Genomic DNA, 19093 nt, shown 5'->3' on the forward strand with positions numbered 1-19093 from the left:
CCGGATAATCTTATCCGGAATGGCAAGTAAGTGAGGTAGTTCAACACAGCAGATTAACACGTGTGTCCAGGGAAATACACAGAGAGAAAATGGAGTTTCCCCTTCCCATGATACCTTGGTGAATCCCAGAATGCAACACTCTAATAGTTACTGAAAAACACAGGTAATAAATTTAACCACCACTGGGTGGTGCTATAACACAGCAAAACCAAAACTATGGTATTAAACCTTTTTAAAGCTAGATACGAAACCTGACCTTCGCTAGAATGGGCAGAACAGTAGTATATAGAGGATCTGTCAGTTCTCCTTTGTGTTGTAGTATATAGAGGATCTGTCAGCTCTCCTGTGTGGTGTAGTATATAGAGGATCTGTCAGCTCTCATGTGTGGTGTAGTATATAGAGGATCTGTCAGATCTCCTGTGTGGTGCAGTATATGGAGGATCTGTCAGCTCTCCTGTGTGGTGTAGTATATAGACGATCTGTCAGCTCTCCTGTGTGGTGTAGTATATAGAGGATCTGTCAGCTCTTCTGTGTGGTGTAGTATATAGAGGATCTGTCAGCTCTCCTGTGTGGTGTAGTATATAGAGGATCTGTCAGCTCTCCTGTGTGGTGCAGTATATAGAGGATCTGTCAGCTCTCCTGTGTGGTGTAGTATATAGAGGATCTGTCAGCTCTCCTGTGGGTGTGGTATATAGAGGATCTGTCGGCTCTCCTGTGTGGTGTAGTATATAGAGGATCTGTCGGCTCTCCTGTGTGGTGCAGTATATAGAAGATCTGTCAGCTCTCCTGTGTGGTGAAGTATATAGAGGATCTGTCAGCTCTCCTGTGTGGTGTAGTGTATAGAGGATCTGTCAGCTCTCTTGTGTGGTGTAGTATATAGAGGATCTGTCAGCTCTCCCATGTGGTGTAGTATATAGAGGATCTGTCAGCTCCCCCATGTGGTGTAGTATATAGAGGATCTGTCAGCTCTCCTGTGTGGTGTAGTATTTAGAGGATCTGTCAGCTCTCCTGTGTGGTGTAGTATATAGAGGATCTGTCAGCTTTCCCGTGTGGTGTAGTATATAGAGGATCTGTCAGCTCTCCTGTGTCGTGCAGTATATAGAGGATCTGTCAGCTCTCCTGTGTGGTGTAGTATATAGAGGATCTGTCGGCTCTCCTGTGTGGTGTAGTATAAAGAGGATCTGTCAGCTCTCCCATGTGGTGTAGTATATAGAGGATCTGTCAGCTCTCCTGTGTGGTGCAGTATATAGAGGACCTGTCAGCTCTCCTGTGTGGTGTAGTATATAGAGGATCTGTCAGCTCTCCTGTGTGGTGCAGTATATAGAGGACCTGTCAGCTCTCCCATGTGGTGTAGTATATAGAGGATCTGTCAGCTCTCCCGTGTGGTGTAGTATATAGAGGATCTGTCAGCTCTCCTGTGTGATGCAGTATATAGAGGATCTGTCAGCTCTCCTGTGTGGTGTAGTGTATAGAGGATCTGTCAGCTCTCCTGTGTGGTGTAGTGTATAGAGGATTTGTCAGCTCTCCTGTGTGGTGTAGTATATAGAGGATCTGTCAGCACTCCTGTGTGGTGTAGTATATAGAGGATCTGTCAGCTCTCCTGTGTGGTGTAGTATATGGAGGATCTGTCAGCTCTCCTGTGTGGTGTAGTATATAGAGGATCTGTCAGCTCTCCTGTGTGGTGTAGTATATAGAGGATCTGTCAGCTCTCCTGTGTGGTGTAGTATATGGAGGATCTGTCAGCTCTCCTGTGTGGTGTAGTATATGGAGGATCTGTCAGCTCTCCTGTGTGGTTTAGTATATAGAGGATCTGTCAGCTCTCCTGTGTGGTGTAGTATATAGAGGATCTGTCAGCTCTCCTGTGTGGTGTAGTATATAGAGGATCTGTCAGCTCTCCTGTGTGGTGTAGTATATAGAGGATCTGTCAGCACTCCTATGTGGTGTAGTATATAGAGGATCTGTCAGCTCTCCTGTGTGGTGTAGTATATGGAGGATCTGTCAGCTCTCCTGTGTGGTGTAGTATATAGAGGATCTGTCAGCTCTCCTGTGTGGTGTAGTATATAGAGGATCTGTCAGCTCTCCTGTGTGGTGTAGTATATGGAGGATCTGTCAGCTCTCCTGTGTGGTGTAGTATATGGAGGATCTGTCAGCTCTCCTGTGTGGTTTAGTATATAGAGGATCTGTCAGCTCTCCTGTGTGGTGTAGTATATAGAGGATCTGTCAGCTCTCCTGTGTGGTGTAGTGTATAGAGGATCTGTCAGCTCTCCTGTGTGGTGTAGTATATAGAGGATCTGTCAGTTCTCTTTTGTGTTGTAGTATATAGAGGATCTGTCAGATCTCCTGTGTGGTGTAGTATATAGAGGATCTGTCAGCTCTCCTGTGTGGTGTAGTGTATAGAGGATCTGTCAACTCTCCCGTGTGGTGTAGTATATAGAGGATCTGTCAGTTCTCTTTTGTGTTGTAGTATATAGAGGATCTGTCAGCTCTCATGTGTGGTGCAGTATATAGAGGATCTGTCAGCTCTCCTGTGTGGTGTAGTGTATAGAGGATCTGTCAACTCTCCCGTGTGGTGTAGTATATAGAGGATCTGTCAGATCTCCTGTGTGGTGCAGTATATGGAGGATCTGTCAGCTCTCCTGTGTGGTGTAGTATATAGAGGATCTGTCAGCTCTCCTGTGTGGTGTAGTATATAGAGGATCTGTCAGCTCTTCTGTGTGGTGCAGTATATAGAGGATCTGTCAGCTCTCCTGTGTGGTGTAGTATAAAGAGGATCTGCCAGCTCTCCCGTGTGGTGTAGTATATAGAGGATCTGTCAGCTCTCCTGTGTGGTGTAGTGTATAGAGGATCTGTCAGCTCTCCTGTGTGGTGTAGTGTATAGAGGATCTGTCAGCTCTCCTGTGTGGTGTAGTGTATAGAGGATCTGTCAGCTCTCCTGTGTGGTGTAGCATATAGGGGATCTGTCAGCTCTCCTGTGTGGTGTAGTATATAGAGGATCTGTCAGCTCTCCTGTGTGGTGTAGTATATAGAGGATCTGTCAGCTCTCCTGTGTGGTGTAGTATAGAGAGGATCTGTCAGCTCTCCTGTGTGGTGTAGTATATGGAAGATCTGTCAGCTCTCCTGTGTGGTGTAGTATATAGAGGATCTGTCAGCTCTCCTGTGTGGTGTAGTATATAGAGGATCTGTCAGCTCTCCTGTGTTGTGTAGTATATGGAGGATCTGTCAGCTCTCCTGTGTGGTGTAGTATATGGAGGATCTGTCAGCTCTCCTGTGTGGTGTAGTATATAGAGGATCTGTCAGTTCTCCTTTGTGTTGTAGTATATAGAGGATATGTCAGCTCTCATGTGTGGTGTAGTATATAGAGGATCTGTCAGATCTTCTGTGTGGTGCAGTATATGGAGGATCTGTCAGCTCTCCTGTGTGGTGTAGTATATAGAGGATCTGTCAGCTCTCCTGTGTGGTGTAGTATATAGAAGATATGTCAGCTCTCCTGTGTGGTGCAGTATATAGAGGATCTGTCAGCTCTCCTGTGTGGTGTAGTATAAAGAGGATCTGCCAGCTCTCCCATGTGGTGTAGTATATAGAGGATCTGTCAGCTCTCATGTGTGGTGCAGTATATAGAGGATCTGTCAGCTCTCCTGTGTGGTGTAGTGTATAGAGGATCTGTCAACTCTCCCGTGTGGTGTAGTATATAGAGGATCTGTCAGCTCTCCTGTGTGGTGCAGTATATAGAGGATCTGTCAGCTCTCCTGTGTGGTGTAGTGTATAGAGGATCTGTCAGCTCTCCCGTGTGGTGTAGTATATAGAGGATCTGTCAGCTCTCCTGTGTGGTGCAGTATATAGAGGATCTGTCAGCTCTCCTGTGTGGTGTAGTGTATAGAGGATCTGTCAGCTCTCCTGTGTGGTGTAGTGTATAGAGGATCTGTCAGCTCTCCTGTGTGGTGTAGTGTATAGAGGATCTGTCAGCTCTCCTGTGTGGTGTAGCATATAGGGGATCTGTCAGCTCTCCTGTGTGGTGTAGTATATAGAGGATCTGTCAGCTCTCCTGTGTGTTGTAGTATATAGAGGATCTGTCAGCTCTCCTGTGTGGTGTAGTATATGGAAGATCTGTCAGCTCTCCTGTGTGGTGTAGTATATAGAGGATCTGTCAGCTCTCCTGTGTGGTGTAGTATATAGAGGATCTGTCAGCTCTCCTGTGTGGTGTAGTATATGGAGGATCTGTCAGCTCTCCTGTGTGGTGTAGTATATAGAGGATCTGTCAGTTCTCCTTTGTGTTGTAGTATATAGAGGATCTGTCAGCTCTCATGTGTGGTGTAGTATATAGAGGATCTGTCAGATCTCCTGTGTGATGCAGTATATAGAGGATCTGTCAGCTCTCCTTTGTGGTGTAGTGTATAGAGGATCTGTCAGCTCTCCTGTGTGGTGTAGCATATAGAGGATCTGTCAGCTCTCCTGTGTGGTGTAGTATATAGAGGATCTGTCAGCTCTCCCGTGTGGTGTAGTATATAGAGGATCTGTCAGCTCTCCCGTGTGGTGTAGTATATAGAGGATCTGTCAGCTCTCCTGTGTGGTATAATATATAGAGGATCTGTCAGCTCTCCTGTGTGGTGTAGTATATAGAGGATCTGTCAGCTCTCCTGTGTGCTGTAGTATATAGAGGAACTGTCAGCTCTCCTGTTGTGAATTCTGTGGCAGAGCTCCCTCCTGTGGTCACAAGTGGTACTTCGGCTGATTCTCTCTGGGAGCTTCCGTTTGTGGAGGAAAGTGGTACTGCGGCTTCTGAGTTTCCTCCCTCAGGTGATCTGGTGAGGTTGTTAGGTGCTTCTCTACTTAACTCTACCTAATGCTTTGATCCATGCTTCCTGTCAATGTTCCAGTGTTGGACTTGTTTTTCCCTGGATCATTCCTGTGGCCTGCTGCTCTGCATAGCTAAGTTCTTCTTTGCTATTTGTTTGCTATTTTTTCTGTCCAGCTTGTCTAATTGTTTTGCTGGAAGCTCTGTGACGCAAAGGGTGTACCTCCGTGCCGTTAGTTCGGTACGGAGGGTCTTTTTGCCCCCTTTGCGTGGTTTTCTTTAGGGTTTTGTGTAGACCGCAAAGTTATCTTTCCTATCCTCGCTCTGTTAAGAAAGTCGGGCCTCACTTTGCTGAATCTATTTCATCCCTACGTTTGTCTTTTCATCTTAACTCACAGTCATTATATGTGGGGAGCTGCCTTTTCCTTTGGGGTATTTCTCTGAGGCAAGGTAGGCTTATTTTCTATCTTCAGGCTAGTTAGTTTCTCAGGCTGTGCCGAGTTGCATAGGCAGAGTTAGGCGCAATCCACGGCTGCCTCTAGTGTTGTTTGGAGAGGATTAGGGATTGAGGTCTGCAGAGTTCCCACGTCTCAGAGCTCGTTCTATTATTTTGGGTTATTGTCAGATCACTGTATGTGCTCTGACCGCTATGTCCATTGTGATACTGAATTGCCTATCACAACACTTTCCTGTGTGGTGTAGTATATAGAGGATCTGTCAGCTCTCCTGTGTAGTGTAGTATATAGAGGATCTGTCAGCTCTCCTGTGTGGTGTAGTATATAGAGGATCTGTCAGCTCTCCTGTGTGGTGTAGTATATAGAGGATCTGTCGGCTCTCCTGTGTGGTGTAGTATATAGAGGATATGTCAGCTCTCCTGTGTGGTGTAGTGTATAGAGGATCTGTCAGCTCTCCTTTGTTGTGTAGTATATAGAGGATCTGTCAGCTCTCCTGTGTGTTGTAGTATATAGAGGATCTGTCAGCTCTCCTGTGGGTGTGGTATATAGAGGATCTGTCGGCTCTCCTGTGTGGTGTAGTATATAGAGGATCTGTCGGCTCTCCTGTGTGGTGCAGTATATAGAAGATCTGTCAGCTCTCCTGTGTGGTGAAGTATACAGAGGATCTGTCAGCTCTCCTGTGTGGTGTAGTGTATAGAGGATCTGTCAGCTCTCCTGTGTGGTGTAGTATATAGAGGAACTGTCAGCTCTCCCATGTGGTGTAGTATATAGAGGATCTGTCAGCTCCCCCATGTGGTGTAGTATATAGAGGATCTGTCAGCTCTCCTGTGTGGTGTAGTATATAGAGGATCTGTCAGCTTTCCCGTGTGGTGTAGTATATAGAGGATCTGTCAGCTCTCCTGTGTCGTGCAGTGTATAGAGGATCTGTCAGCTCTCCTGTGTGGTGTAGTATATAGAGGATCTGTCGGCTCTCCTTTGTGGTGTAGTATAAAGAGGATCTGTCAGCTCTCCCATGTGGTGTAGTATATAGAGGATCTGTCAGCTCTCCTGTGTGGTGCAGTATATAGAGGACCTGTCAGCTCTCCTGTGTGGTGTAGTGTATAGAGGATCTGTCAGCTCTCCTGTGTGGTGTAGTGTATAGAGGATCTGTCAGCTCTCCTGTGTGGTGTAGTGTATAGAGGATTTGTCAGCTCTCCTGTGTGGTGTAGTATATAGAGGATCTGTCAGCTCTCCTGTGTGGTGTAGTATGTAGAGGATCTGTCAGCTCTCCTGTGTGGTGTAGTATGTAGAGGATCTGTCAGCTCTCCTGTGTGGTGTAGTGTATGGAGGATCTGTCAGCTCTCCTGTGTGGTGTAGTATATAGAGGATCTGTCAGCTCTCCTGTGTGGTGTAGTATATAGAGGATCTGTCAGCTCTCCTGTGTGGTGTAGTATATGGAGGATCTGTCAGCTCTCCTGTGTGGTGTAGTATATGGAGGATCTGTCAGCTCTCCTGTGTGGTGTAGTATATAGAGGATCTGTCAGCTCTCCTGTGTGGTGTAGTATATAGAGGATCTGTCAGCTCTCCTGTGTGGTGTAGTGTATAGAGGATCTGTCAGCTCTCCTGTGTGGTGTAGTATATAGAGGATCTGTCAGTTCTCTTTTGTGTTGTAGTATATAGAGGATCTGTCAGCTCTCCTGTGTGGTGTAGTATATAGAGGATCTGTCAGATCTCCTGTGTGGTGCAGTATATGGAGGATCTGTCAGCTCTCCTGTGTGGTGTAGTATATAGAGGATCTGTCAGCTCTCCTGTGTGGTGTAGTATATAGAGGATCTGTCAGCTCTCCTGTGTGGTGCAGTATATAGAGGATCTGTCAGCTCTCCTGTGTGGTGTAGTATAAAGAGGATCTGCCAGCTCTCCCGTGTGGTGTAGTATATAGAGGATCTGTCAGCTCTCCTGTGTGGTGTAGTGTATAGAGGATCTGTCAGCTCTCCTGTGTGGTGTAGTGTATAGAGGATCTGTCAGCTCTCCTGTGTGGTGTAGTGTATAGAGGATCTGTCAGCTCTCCTGTGTGGTGTAGCATATAGGGGATCTGTCAGCTCTCCTGTGTGGTGTAGTATATAGAGGATCTGTCAGCTCTCCTGTGTGGTGTAGTATATAGAGGATCTGTCAGCTCTCCTGTGTGGTGTAGTATATAGAGGATCTGTCAGCTCTCCTGTGTGGTGTAGTATATGGAAGATCTGTCAGCTCTCCTGTGTGGTGTAGTATATAGAGGATCTGTCAGCTCTCCTGTGTGGTGTAGTATATAGAGGATCTGTCAGCTCTCCTGTGTTGTGTAGTATATGGAGGATCTGTCAGCTCTCCTGTGTGGTGTAGTATATGGAGGATCTGTCAGCTCTCCTGTGTGGTGTAGTATATAGAGGATCTGTCAGTTCTCCTTTGTGTTGTAGTATATAGAGGATATGTCAGCTCTCATGTGTGGTGTAGTATATAGAGGATCTGTCAGATCTTCTGTGTGGTGCAGTATATGGAGGATCTGTCAGCTCTCCTGTGTGGTGTAGTATATAGAGGATCTGTCAGCTCTCCTGTGTGGTGTAGTATATAGAAGATATGTCAGCTCTCCTGTGTGGTGCAGTATATAGAGGATCTGTCAGCTCTCCTGTGTGGTGTAGTATAAAGAGGATCTGCCAGCTCTCCCATGTGGTGTAGTATATAGAGGATCTGTCAGCTCTCATGTGTGGTGCAGTATATAGAGGATCTGTCAGCTCTCCTGTGTGGTGTAGTGTATAGAGGATCTGTCAACTCTCCCGTGTGGTGTAGTATATAGAGGATCTGTCAGCTCTCCTGTGTGGTGCAGTATATAGAGGATCTGTCAGCTCTCCTGTGTGGTGTAGTGTATAGAGGATCTGTCAGCTCTCCCGTGTGGTGTAGTATATAGAGGATCTGTCAGCTCTCCTGTGTGGTGCAGTATATAGAGGATCTGTCAGCTCTCCTGTGTGGTGTAGTGTATAGAGGATCTGTCAGCTCTCCTGTGTGGTGTAGTGTATAGAGGATCTGTCAGCTCTCCTGTGTGGTGTAGTGTATAGAGGATCTGTCAGCTCTCCTGTGTGGTGTAGCATATAGGGGATCTGTCAGCTCTCCTGTGTGGTGTAGTATATAGAGGATCTGTCAGCTCTCCTGTGTGGTGTAGTATATAGAGGATATGTCAGCTCTCCTGTGTGGTGTAGTACATAGAGGATCTGTCAGCTCTCCTGTGTGGTGTAGTATATGGAAGATCTGTCAGCTCTCCTGTGTGGTGTAGTATATAGAGGATCTGTCAGCTCTCCTGTGTGGTGTAGTATATAGAGGATCTGTCAGCTCTCCTGTGTGGTGTAGTATATGGAGGATCTGTCAGCTCTCCTGTGTGGTGTAGTATATAGAGGATCTGTCAGTTCTCCTTTGTGTTGTAGTATATAGAGGATCTGTCAGCTCTCATGTGTGGTGTAGTATATAGAGGATCTGTCAGATCTCCTGTGTGATGCAGTATATAGAGGATCTGTCAGCTCTCCTGTGTGGTGTAGTGTATAGAGGATCTGTCAGCTCTCCTGTGTGGTGTAGCATATAGAGGATCTGTCAGCTCTCCTGTGTGGTGTAGTATATAGAGGATCTGTCAGCTCTCCCGTGTGGTGTAGTATATAGAGGATCTGTCAGCTCTCCCGTGTGGTGTAGTATATAGAGGATCTGTCAGCTCTCCTGTGTGGTGTAATATATAGAGGATCTGTCAGCTCTCCTGTGTGGTGTAGTATATAGAGGATCTGTCAGCTCTCCTGTGTGCTGTAGTATATAGAGGAACTGTCAGCTCTCCTGTTGTGAATTCTGTGGCAGAGCTCCCTCCTGTGGTCACAAGTGGTACTTCGGCTGATTCTCTCTGGGAGCTTCCGTTTGTGGAGGAAAGTGGTACTGCGGCTTCTGAGTTTCCTCCCTCAGGTGATCTGGTGAGGTTGTTAGGTGCTTCTCTACTTAACTCTACCTAATGCTTTGATCCATGCTTCCTGTCAATGTTCCAGTGTTGGACTTGTTTTTCCCTGGATCATTCATGTGGCCTGCTGCTCTGCATAGCTAAGTTCTTCTTTGCTATTTGTTTGCTATTTTTTCTGTCCAGCTTGTCTAATTGTTTTGCTGGAAGCTCTGTGACGCAAAGGGTGTACCTCCGTGCCGTTAGTTCGGTACGGAGGGTCTTTTTGCCCCCTTTGCGTGGTTTTATTTAGGGTTTTGTGTAGACCGCAAGGTTATCTTTCCTATCCTCGCTCTGTTAAGAAAGTCGGGCCTCACTTTGCTGAATCTATTTCATCCCTACGTTTGTCTTTTCATCTTAACTCACAGTCATTATATGTGGGGGGCTGCCTTTTCCTTTGGGGTATTTCTCTGAGGCAAGGTAGGCTTATTTTCTATCTTCAGGCTAGTTAGTTTCTCAGGCTGTGCCGAGTTGCATAGGCAGAGTTAGGCGCAATCCACGGCTGCCTCTAGTGTTGTTTGGAGAGGATTAGGGATTGAGGTCTGCAGAGTTCCCACGTCTCAGAGCTCGTTCTATTATTTTGGGTTATTGTCAGATCACTGTATGTGCTCTGACCGCTATGTCCATTGTGATACTGAATTGCCTATCACAACACTTTCCTGTGTGGTGTAGTATATAGAGGATCTGTCAGCTCTCCTGTGTGGTGTAGTATATAGAGGATCTGTCAGCTCTCCTGTGTGGTGTAGTATATAGAGGATCAGTCAGCTCTCCTGTGTGGTGTAGTGTATAGATGATCTGTCAGCTCTCCGGTGTGGTGTAGTATATAGAGGATCTGTCAGCTCTCCCGTGTGGTGTAGTATATAGAGGATCTGTCAGCTCTCCTGTGTGGTGTAATATATAGAGGATCTGTCAGCTCTCCTGTGTGGTGTAGTATATAGAGGATCTGTCAGCTCTCCCGTGTGGTGTAGTATATAGAGGATCTGTCAGCTCCCCTGTGTGGTGTAGTATATAGAGGATCTGTCAGTTCTCCTGTGTGGTGTAGTATATAGAGTATCTGTCAGCTCTCCTGTGTGGTGTAGTATATAGAGGATCTGTCAGCTCTCCTGTGTGGTGTAGTATATAGAGGATCTGTCAGCTCTCCTGTGTGGTGTAGTATATAGAGGATCTGTCAGCTCTCCCGTGTGGTGTAGTATATAGAGGATCTGTCAGCTCTCCTGTGTGGTGTAGTATATAGAGGATCTGTCAGCTCTCCCGTGTGGTGTAGTATATAGAGGATCTGTCAGCTCTCCTGTGTGGTGTAGTATATAGAGGATCTGAAAAGTTCTCCTGTGTGGTGTAGTATATAGAGGATCTGTCAGCTCTCCTGTGTGGTGTAGTATATAGAGGATCTGTCAGCTCTCCTGTGTGGTGTAGTATATAGAGGATCTGTCAGCTCTCCTGTGTGGTGTAGTGTATAGAGGATCTGTCAGCTCTCCCGTGTGGTGCAGTATATAGAGGATCTGTCAGCTCTCCCGTGTGGTGTAGTATATAGAGGATCTGTCAGCTCTCCTGTGTGGTGTAGTATATAGAGGATCTGTCAGCTCTCCTGTGTGGTGTAGTATATAGAGGATCTGTCAGCTCTCCTGTGTGGTGTAGTATATAGAGGATCTGTCAGATCTCCTGTGTGGTGTAGTATATAGAGGATCTGTCAGCTCTCCTGTGTGGTGTAGTATATAGAGGATCTGTCGGCTCTCCTGTGTGGTGTAGTATAAAGAGGATCTGTCAGCTCTCATGTGTGATGTAGTATATAGAGGATCTGTCAGATCTCCTGTGTGGTGTAGTATATAGAGGATCTGTCAGCTCTCCTGTGTGGTGTAGTATATAGAGGATCTGTCGGCTCTCCTGTGTGGTGTAGTATAAAGAGGATCTGTCAGCTCTCATGTGTGATGTAGTATATAGAGGATCTGTCAGCTCTCCTGTGTGGTGTAGTATATAGAGGATCTGTCAGCTCTCCTGTGTGGTGTAGTATATAGAGGATCTGTCAGATCTCCTGTGTGGTGTAGTATATAGAGGATCTGTCAGCTCTCCTGTGTGGTGTAGTATATAGAGGATCTGTCAGCTCTCCTGTGTGGTGTAGTATATAGAGGATCTGTCAGCTCTCCTGTGTGGTGTAGTATATAGAGGATCTGTCAGCTCTCCTGTGTGGTGTAGTATATAGAGGATCTGTCAGATCTCCTGTGTGGTGTAGTATATAGAGGATCTGTCAGCTCTCCTGTGTGGTGTAGTATATAGAGGATCTGTCGGCTCTCCTGTGTGGTGTAGTATAAAGAGGATCTGTCAGCTCTCATGTGTGATGTAGTATATAGAGGATCTGTCAGCTCTCCTGTGTGGTGTAGTATATAGAGGATCTGTCAGCTCTCCTGTGTGGTGTAGTATATAGAAGATCTGTCGGCTCTCCTGTGTGGTGTAGTATATAGAGGATCTGTCAGCTCTCCTGTGTGTTGTAGTATATAGAGGATCTGTCATCTCTCCTGTATGATGTAGTATATAGAGGATCTGTCAGCTCTCCTGTGTGGTGTAGTTTATAGAGGATCTGTCATCTCTCCTGTGTGGTGTAGTATATGGAGGATCTGTCAGCTCTCCTGTGTGGTGTAGTATTTAGAGGATCTGTCAGCTCTCCTGTGTGGTGTAGTATATAGAGGATCTGTCATCTCTCCTGTGTGGTGTAGTATATAGAGGATCTGTCAGCTCTCCTGAGTGGTGTAGTATATAGAGGATCTGTCGGCTCTCCTGTGTGGTGTAGTATATAGAGGATCTGTCAGCTCCCCTGTGTGTTGCAGTATATAGAGGATCTGTCAGTACTCCTGTGTGGTGTAGTATATTGAGGATCTGTCAGCTCCCCCTGTGTGTTGTAGTATATAGAGGATCTGTCAGTTCTCCTGTGTGGTGTAGTATATAGAGGATCTATCAGCTCTCCTGTGTGGTGTAGTATATAGAGGATCTGTCAGCTCTTCTGTGTGGTGTAGTATATAGAAGATCTGTCAGCTCTCCTCTGTGGTGTAGTATATAGAGGATCTGTCAGCTCTCCTGTGTGGTGTATTATACAGAGGATCTGTCAGCTCTCCTGTGTGCTGTAGTATATTGAGGATCTGTCAGCTCTCCCGTGTGGTGTAGTATATGGAGGATCTGCCAGCTCTCCTGTGTGGTGTAATATATAGAGGATCTGTCAGCTCTCCTGTGTGGTGTGGTATATCGAGGATCTGTCAGCTCTCCTGTGTGGTGTAGTATATAGAGGATCTGTCAGCCCTCCTGTGTGGTGTAGTATATAGAGGATCTGTCAACTCTCCTGTGTGGTGTAGTATATAGAGGATCTGTCAGCTCTCCTGTGTGGTGTAATATATAGAGGATCTGTCAGCTCTCCTGCGTGGTGTAGTATATAGAGGATTTGTCAGCTCTCCTGTGTGGTGTAGTATATAGAGGATCTGTCAGTTCTCCTGTGTGGTGTAGTATATAGAGGATCTGTCAACTCTCCTGTGTGGTGTAGTATATAGAGGATCTGTCAGCTCTCCTGTGTGGTGTAATATATAAAGGATCTGTCAGCTCTCCTGCGTGGTGTAGTATATAGAGGATTTGTCAGCTCTCCTGTGTGGTGTAGTATATAGAGGATCTGTCAGCTCTCCTGTGTGGTGTAATATATAGAGGATCTGTCAGCTCTTCTGCGTGGTGTAGTATATAGAGGATCTGTCAGCTCTCCTGTGTGGTGTAGTATATAGAGGATCTGTCAACTCTCCTGCGTGGTGTAGTATATAGAGGATCTGTCAGCTCTCCTGTGTGGTGAAGTATATAGAGGATCTGTCAGCTCTCCTGTGTAGTGTAGTATATAGAGGATCTGTCAGCTCTCCTGTGTGGTGTAATATATAAAGGATCTGTCAGCTCTCCTGCGTGGTGTAGTATATAGAGGATATATCAGCTCTCCTGTGTGGTGTAGTATATAGAGGATCTGTCAGCTCTCCTGTGTGGTGTAGTATATAGAGGATATATCAGCTCTCCTGTATGGCGTAGTATATAGAGGGTCTGTCAGCTCTCCTGTGTGGTGTAATATATAGAGGATCTGTCAGCTCTCTTGTGTGGTGTAGTATATAGAGGATCTGTCAGCTCTCCTGTGGGGTGTAATATATAAAGGATCTGTCAGCTCTCCTGCGTGGTGTAGTATATAGAGGATATATCAGCTCTCCTGTGTGGTGTAGTATATAGAGGGTCTGTCAGCTCTCCTGTGTGGTGTAATATATAGAGGATCTGTCAGCTCTCTTGTGTGGTGTAGTATATAGAGAATCTGTCAGCTCTCCTGTGTGGTGTAGTATATAGAGGATCTGTCAGCTCTCCTGCGTGGTGTAATATATAGAGGAACTGTCAGCTCTCGTGTGGTGTAGTATATAGAGGATCTGTCAGCTCTCCTGTGTGGTGTAATATATAGAGGATCTGTCAGCTCTCCTGTGTGGTGTAGTATATAGAGGATCTGTCAGCTCTCCGGTGTGGTGTAGTATATAGAGGATCTGTCAGCTCTCCTGTGTGGTGTAGTATATAGAGGATCTGTCAGCTCTCCTGTGTGGTATAGTATATAGTGGATCTGTCAGCTCTCCTGTGTGGTGTAGTGTATAGAGGATCTGTCAGCTCTCCTGTATGGTGTAGTTTATAGAGGATCTGTCAGTTCTCCTGTGTGGTGTGGTATATAGAGGATCTGTCAGCTCTCCCGAGTGGTGTAGCATATAGAGGATCTTTCAGCTCTTCTGTGTGGTGTAGTATATAGAGGATCTGTCAGCTCTCCTGTGTGGTGTAGTATATAGGGGATCTGTCCTGTGTGGTGTCATATATAGAGGATCTGTCAGCTCTCGTGTGTGGTGTAATATATAAAGGATCTGTCAGCTCTCCCGTGTGGTGTAGCATAGAGGATCTGTCAGCTCTTCTGTGTGGTGTAGTATATAGAGGATCTGTCAGCTCTCCTGTGTGGTGTAGTATATAGGGGATCTGTCCTGTGTGGTGTCATATATAGAGGATCTGTCAGCTCTCCTGTGTGGTGTAGTATATAGAGGATCTGTCAGCTCTCATGTGTGGTGTAGTTTATAGAGGACCTGTCATCTCTCCTGTGTGGTGTAATATATAGAGGATCTGTCAGCTCTCATATGTAGTGTAGTATATAGAGGATCTGTCAGCTCTCCTGTGTAGTGTAGTATATACAGGATCTGTCAGCTCTCCTGTGTGGTGTAGTATTTAGAGGATCTGTCAGCTCTCCTGTGTGGTGTAGTATATAGAGGATCTGTCAGCTCTCCTGTGTGGTGTAGTATTTAGAGGATCTTTCAGCTCTCCTGTGTGGTGTAGTATATAGAGGATCTGTCAGCTCTCCTGTGTGATGTAGTATATAGAGGATCTGTCAGCTCTCCTGTGTGGTGTAGTATATAGAGGATCTGTCAGCTCTCCTGTGTGGTGTAATATATAGAGGATCTGTCAGCTCTCCTGTGTGGTGTAGTATGTAGAGGATCTGTCAGCTCTCCTGTGTAGTGTAGTATATAGAGGATCTGTCAGCTCTCCTGTGTGGTGTAGTATTTAAAGGATCTGTCAGCTCTCCTGTGTGGTGTAGTATATAGAGGATCTGTCAGCTCTCCTGTGTGGTGTAGTATTTAGAGGATCTGTAAGCTCTCCTGTGTGGTGTAGTATATAGAGGATCTGTCAGCTCTCCTGTGTGGTGTAGTATTTAGAGGATCTGTCAGCTCTCCTGTGTGGTGTAGTATTTAGAGGATCTGTCAGCTCTCCTGTGTGGTGTAGTATATAGAGGATCTGTCAGCTCTCCTGTGTGGTGTAGTATTTAGAGGATCTGTCAGCTCTCCTGTGTGGTGTAGTATATAGAGGATCTGTCAGCTCTCCGGTGTGGTGTAGTATTTAGAGGATCTGTCAGCTCTCCTGTGTGGTGTAGTATATAGAGGATCTGTCAGCTCTCCTGTGTGGTGTAGTATATAAAGGATCTGTCAGCTCTCCTGTGTGGTGTAGTATATAGAGGATCTGTCAGCTCTCCTGTGTGGTGTAGTATATAGAGGATCTGTCAGCTCTCCCCTGTGGTGTAGTATATAGAGGATCTGTCAGCTCTCCCGTGTGGTGTAGTATATAGAGGATCTGTCAGGTCTCCTGTGTGGTGTAGTATATAGAGGATCTGTCAGATCTTCTGTGTGGTGTAGTATATAGAGGATCTGTCAGGTATCCTGTGTGGTGTAGTATATAGAGGATCTGTCTGGTCTCCTGTGTGATGTAGTATATAGAGGTTCTGTCAGCTCTCCTGTGTGGTGTAGTATATAGAGGATCTGTCAGCTCTCCTGTGTGGTGTGGTATATAGAGGATCTGTCAGCTCTCCTGTGTGGTGTAGTATATAGAGGATCTGTCAGGTCTCCTGTGTGGTGTAGTATATAGAGGATCTGTCAGCTCTCCTGTGTGGTGTAGTATATGGAGGATCTGTCAGCTCTCCTGTGTGGTGTAGTATATAGAGGATCTGTCAACTCTCCCGAGTGGTGCAGTATATAGAGGATCTGTCAGCTCTCCTATGTGGTGTAGTATATAGAGGATCTGTTAGCTCTCCTATGTGATGTAGTATATAGAGGATCTGTCAGCTCTCCTGTGTGGTGTAGTATATAGAGGATCTGTCAGCTCCCCTGTGTGGTGTAGTATATAGAGGATCTGTCAGCTCTCCTGTGTGGTGTAGTATATAGAGGATCTGTCAGATCTCCTGTGTGGTGTAGTATATAGAGGATCTCTCAGCTCTCCTGTGTGGTGTAATATATAGAGGATCTGTCAGCTCTCCTGTGTGGTGTAATATATAGAGGATCTGTCAGCTCTCCTGTGTGGTGTAGTATATAGAGGATCTGTCAGCTCTCCTGTGTGGTGTAGTATATAGAGAATCTGTCACCTCTCCTGTGTGGTGTAGTATATAGAGGATCTGTCCTGTGTGGTGTATTATATAGAGGATCTGTCAGCTCTCCTGTGTGGTGTAATATATAGAGGATCTGTCAGCTCTCCTGTGTGGTGTATGATATAGAGGATCTGTCCTGTGTGGTGTATTATATAGAGGATCTGTCAGCTCTCCTGTGTGGTGTAGTATATAGAGGATCTGTCAGCTCTCCTGTGTGGTGTAGTATATAGAGGATCTGTCAGCTCTCCTGTGTGGTGTAATATATAGAGGATCTGTCAGCTCTCCTGTGTGGTGTATTATATAGAGGATCTGTCCTGTGTGGTGTATTATATAGAGGATCTGTCAGCTCTCCTGTGTGGTGTAGTATATAGAGGATCTGTCAGCTCTCCTGTGTGGTGTAGTATTTAGAGGATCTGTCAGCTCTCCTGTGTGGTGTAGTATATGGAGGATCTGTCAGCTCTCCTGTGTGGTGTAGTATATAAAGGATCTGTCAGCTCTCCTGTGTGGTGTAGTATATAGAGGATCTGTCAGCTCTCCTGTGTGGTGTAGTATATAGAGGATCTGTCAGCTCTCCTCTGTGGTGTAGTATATAGAGGATCTGTCAGCTCTCCCGTGTGGTGTAGTATATAGAGGATCTGTCAGGTCTCCTGTGTGGTGTAGTATATAGAGGATCTGTCAGATCTTCTGTGTGGTGTAGTATATAGAGGATCTGTCAGGTCTCCTGTGTGGTGTAGTATATAGAGGATCTGTCTGGTCTCCTGTGTGATGTAGTATATAGAGGATCTGTCAGCTCTCCTGTGTGGTGTAGTATATAGAGGATCTGTCAGCTCTCCTGTGTGGTGTAGTATATAGAGGATCTGTCAGCTCTCCTGTGTGGTGTGGTATATAGAGGATCTGTCAGCTCTCCTGTGTGGTGTAGTATATAGAGGATCTGTCAGGTCTCCTGTGTGGTGTAGTATATAGAGGATCTGTCAGCTCTCCTGTGTGGTGTAGTATATGGAGGATCTGTCAGCTCTCCTGTGTGGTGTAGTATATAGAGGATCTGTCAACTCTCCCGAGTGGTGCAGTATATAGAGGATCTGTCAGCTCTCCTATGTGGTGTAGTATATAGAGGATCTGTTAGCTCTCCTATGTGATGTAGTATATAGAGGATCTGTCAGCTCCCCTGTGTGGTGTAGTATATAGAGGATCTGTCAGCTCTCCTGTGTGGTGTAGTATATAGAGGATCTGTCAGATCTCCTGTGTGGTGTAGTATATAGAGGATCTCTCAGCTCTCCTGTGTGGTGTAATATATAGAGGATCTGTCAGCTCTCCTGTGTGGTGTAATATATAGAGGATCTGTCAGCTCTCCTGTGTGGTGTAGTATATAGAGGATCTGTCAGCTCTCCTGTGTGGTGTAGTATATAGAGAATCTGTCACCTCTCCTGTGTGGTGTAGTATATAGAGGATCTGTCCTGTGTGGTGTAATATAAAGAGGATCTGTCAGCTCTCCTGTGTGGTGTATTATATAGAGGATCTGTCCTGTGTGGTGTATTATATAGAGGATCTGTCAGCTCTCCTGTGTGGTGTAGTATATAGAGGATCTGTCAGCTCTCCTGTGTGGTGTAATATATAGAGGATCTGTCAGCTCTCCTGTGTGTTGTATATAGCTGCATCATGTTGAGCCCGAAGAATGATTGTGTCTGATGGGCCCAAGTTATTCCAGTCTTATTTTAATAATGAGTTTATATACAGTTATATGAAAAAGTTTGGGCACCCCAATTAATCTTAAGCTTAATGTTTTATAAAAATTGTTTTTTTTGCAACAGCTATTTCAGTTTCATATATCTAATAACTGTTGGACACAGTAATGTTTCTGCCTTGAAATGAGGTTTATTGTACTAACAGTTCAATCTGCATTCAAACTAAATTTGACAGGTGCATAAGTTTGGGCACCACACCAGAAAAGTGATATTAATATTTAATAGATCCTCCTTTTGCAAAAATAACAGCCTCTAGTCGCTTCCTGTAGCTTTTAATGAGTTCCTGGATCCTGGATGAAGGTATTTTTGATCATTCCTCTTTACAAAACAATTCCAGTTCAGTTAAGTTTGATGGTCGCCGAGCATGGACATTCCTCTTCAAATGATCCCACAGATGTTCAATGATATTCAGGTCTGGGGACTGGGATGGCCATTCCAGAACAGTGTAATTGTTCCTCTGCATGAATGCCTGAGTAGATTTGGAGCGGTGTTTTGGATCATTGTCTTGCTGAAAGATCCATCCCCTGCGTAACTTCAACATTGTCACTGATTCATAAACATTATTGTCAAGAATCTGCTGATGCTGAGAGGAATCCATGCGTCCCTCAACTTTAACAAGATTCCCGGTGCCGCATTGGCCACACAGCCCCAAAGCATGATGGAACCTCCACCAAATTTTACTGTGGGTAGCAAGTGTTTTTCTTGGAATGCTGTGTTTTTTTGCCGCCATGCATAACGCCTTTTTGTATGACCAAAAACTCAATCTTGGTTTCATCAGTCCACCGGACCTTCTTCCAAAAAGAAATTGGCTTCTCCAAATGTGCTCTTGCATACCTCAGCCGACTCTGTTTGTGGCGTGCTTGCAGAAACGGCTTCTTTCGCATCACTCACCCATACAGCTTCTCCTTGTGCAAAGTGCGTTGTATAGGTGACCGATGCACAGTGACACCATCTGTAGCAAGTTGATGCTGCAGCTCTCTGGAGGTGGTCTGAGGATTGTCCTTGACTGATCTCACCATTCTTCTTCTCTGCCTTTCTGATGTTTTTCTTGGCCTGCCACTTCTGGCCTTAACAAGAACTGTACCGGTGTTCTTCCATTTCCTTACTATGTTCCTCACAGTGGAAATTGACAGGTTAAATCTCTGAGTCAGCTTTTTGAATCCTTCCCCTGAACAACTATGTTGAATAATCTTTGTTTTC

The sequence above is a fragment of the Ranitomeya imitator genome, chromosome 10 (assembly GCF_032444005.1).
Source record: "Ranitomeya imitator isolate aRanImi1 chromosome 10, aRanImi1.pri, whole genome shotgun sequence".
In the NCBI taxonomy this organism is placed as follows: domain Eukaryota; kingdom Metazoa; phylum Chordata; class Amphibia; order Anura; family Dendrobatidae; genus Ranitomeya; species Ranitomeya imitator.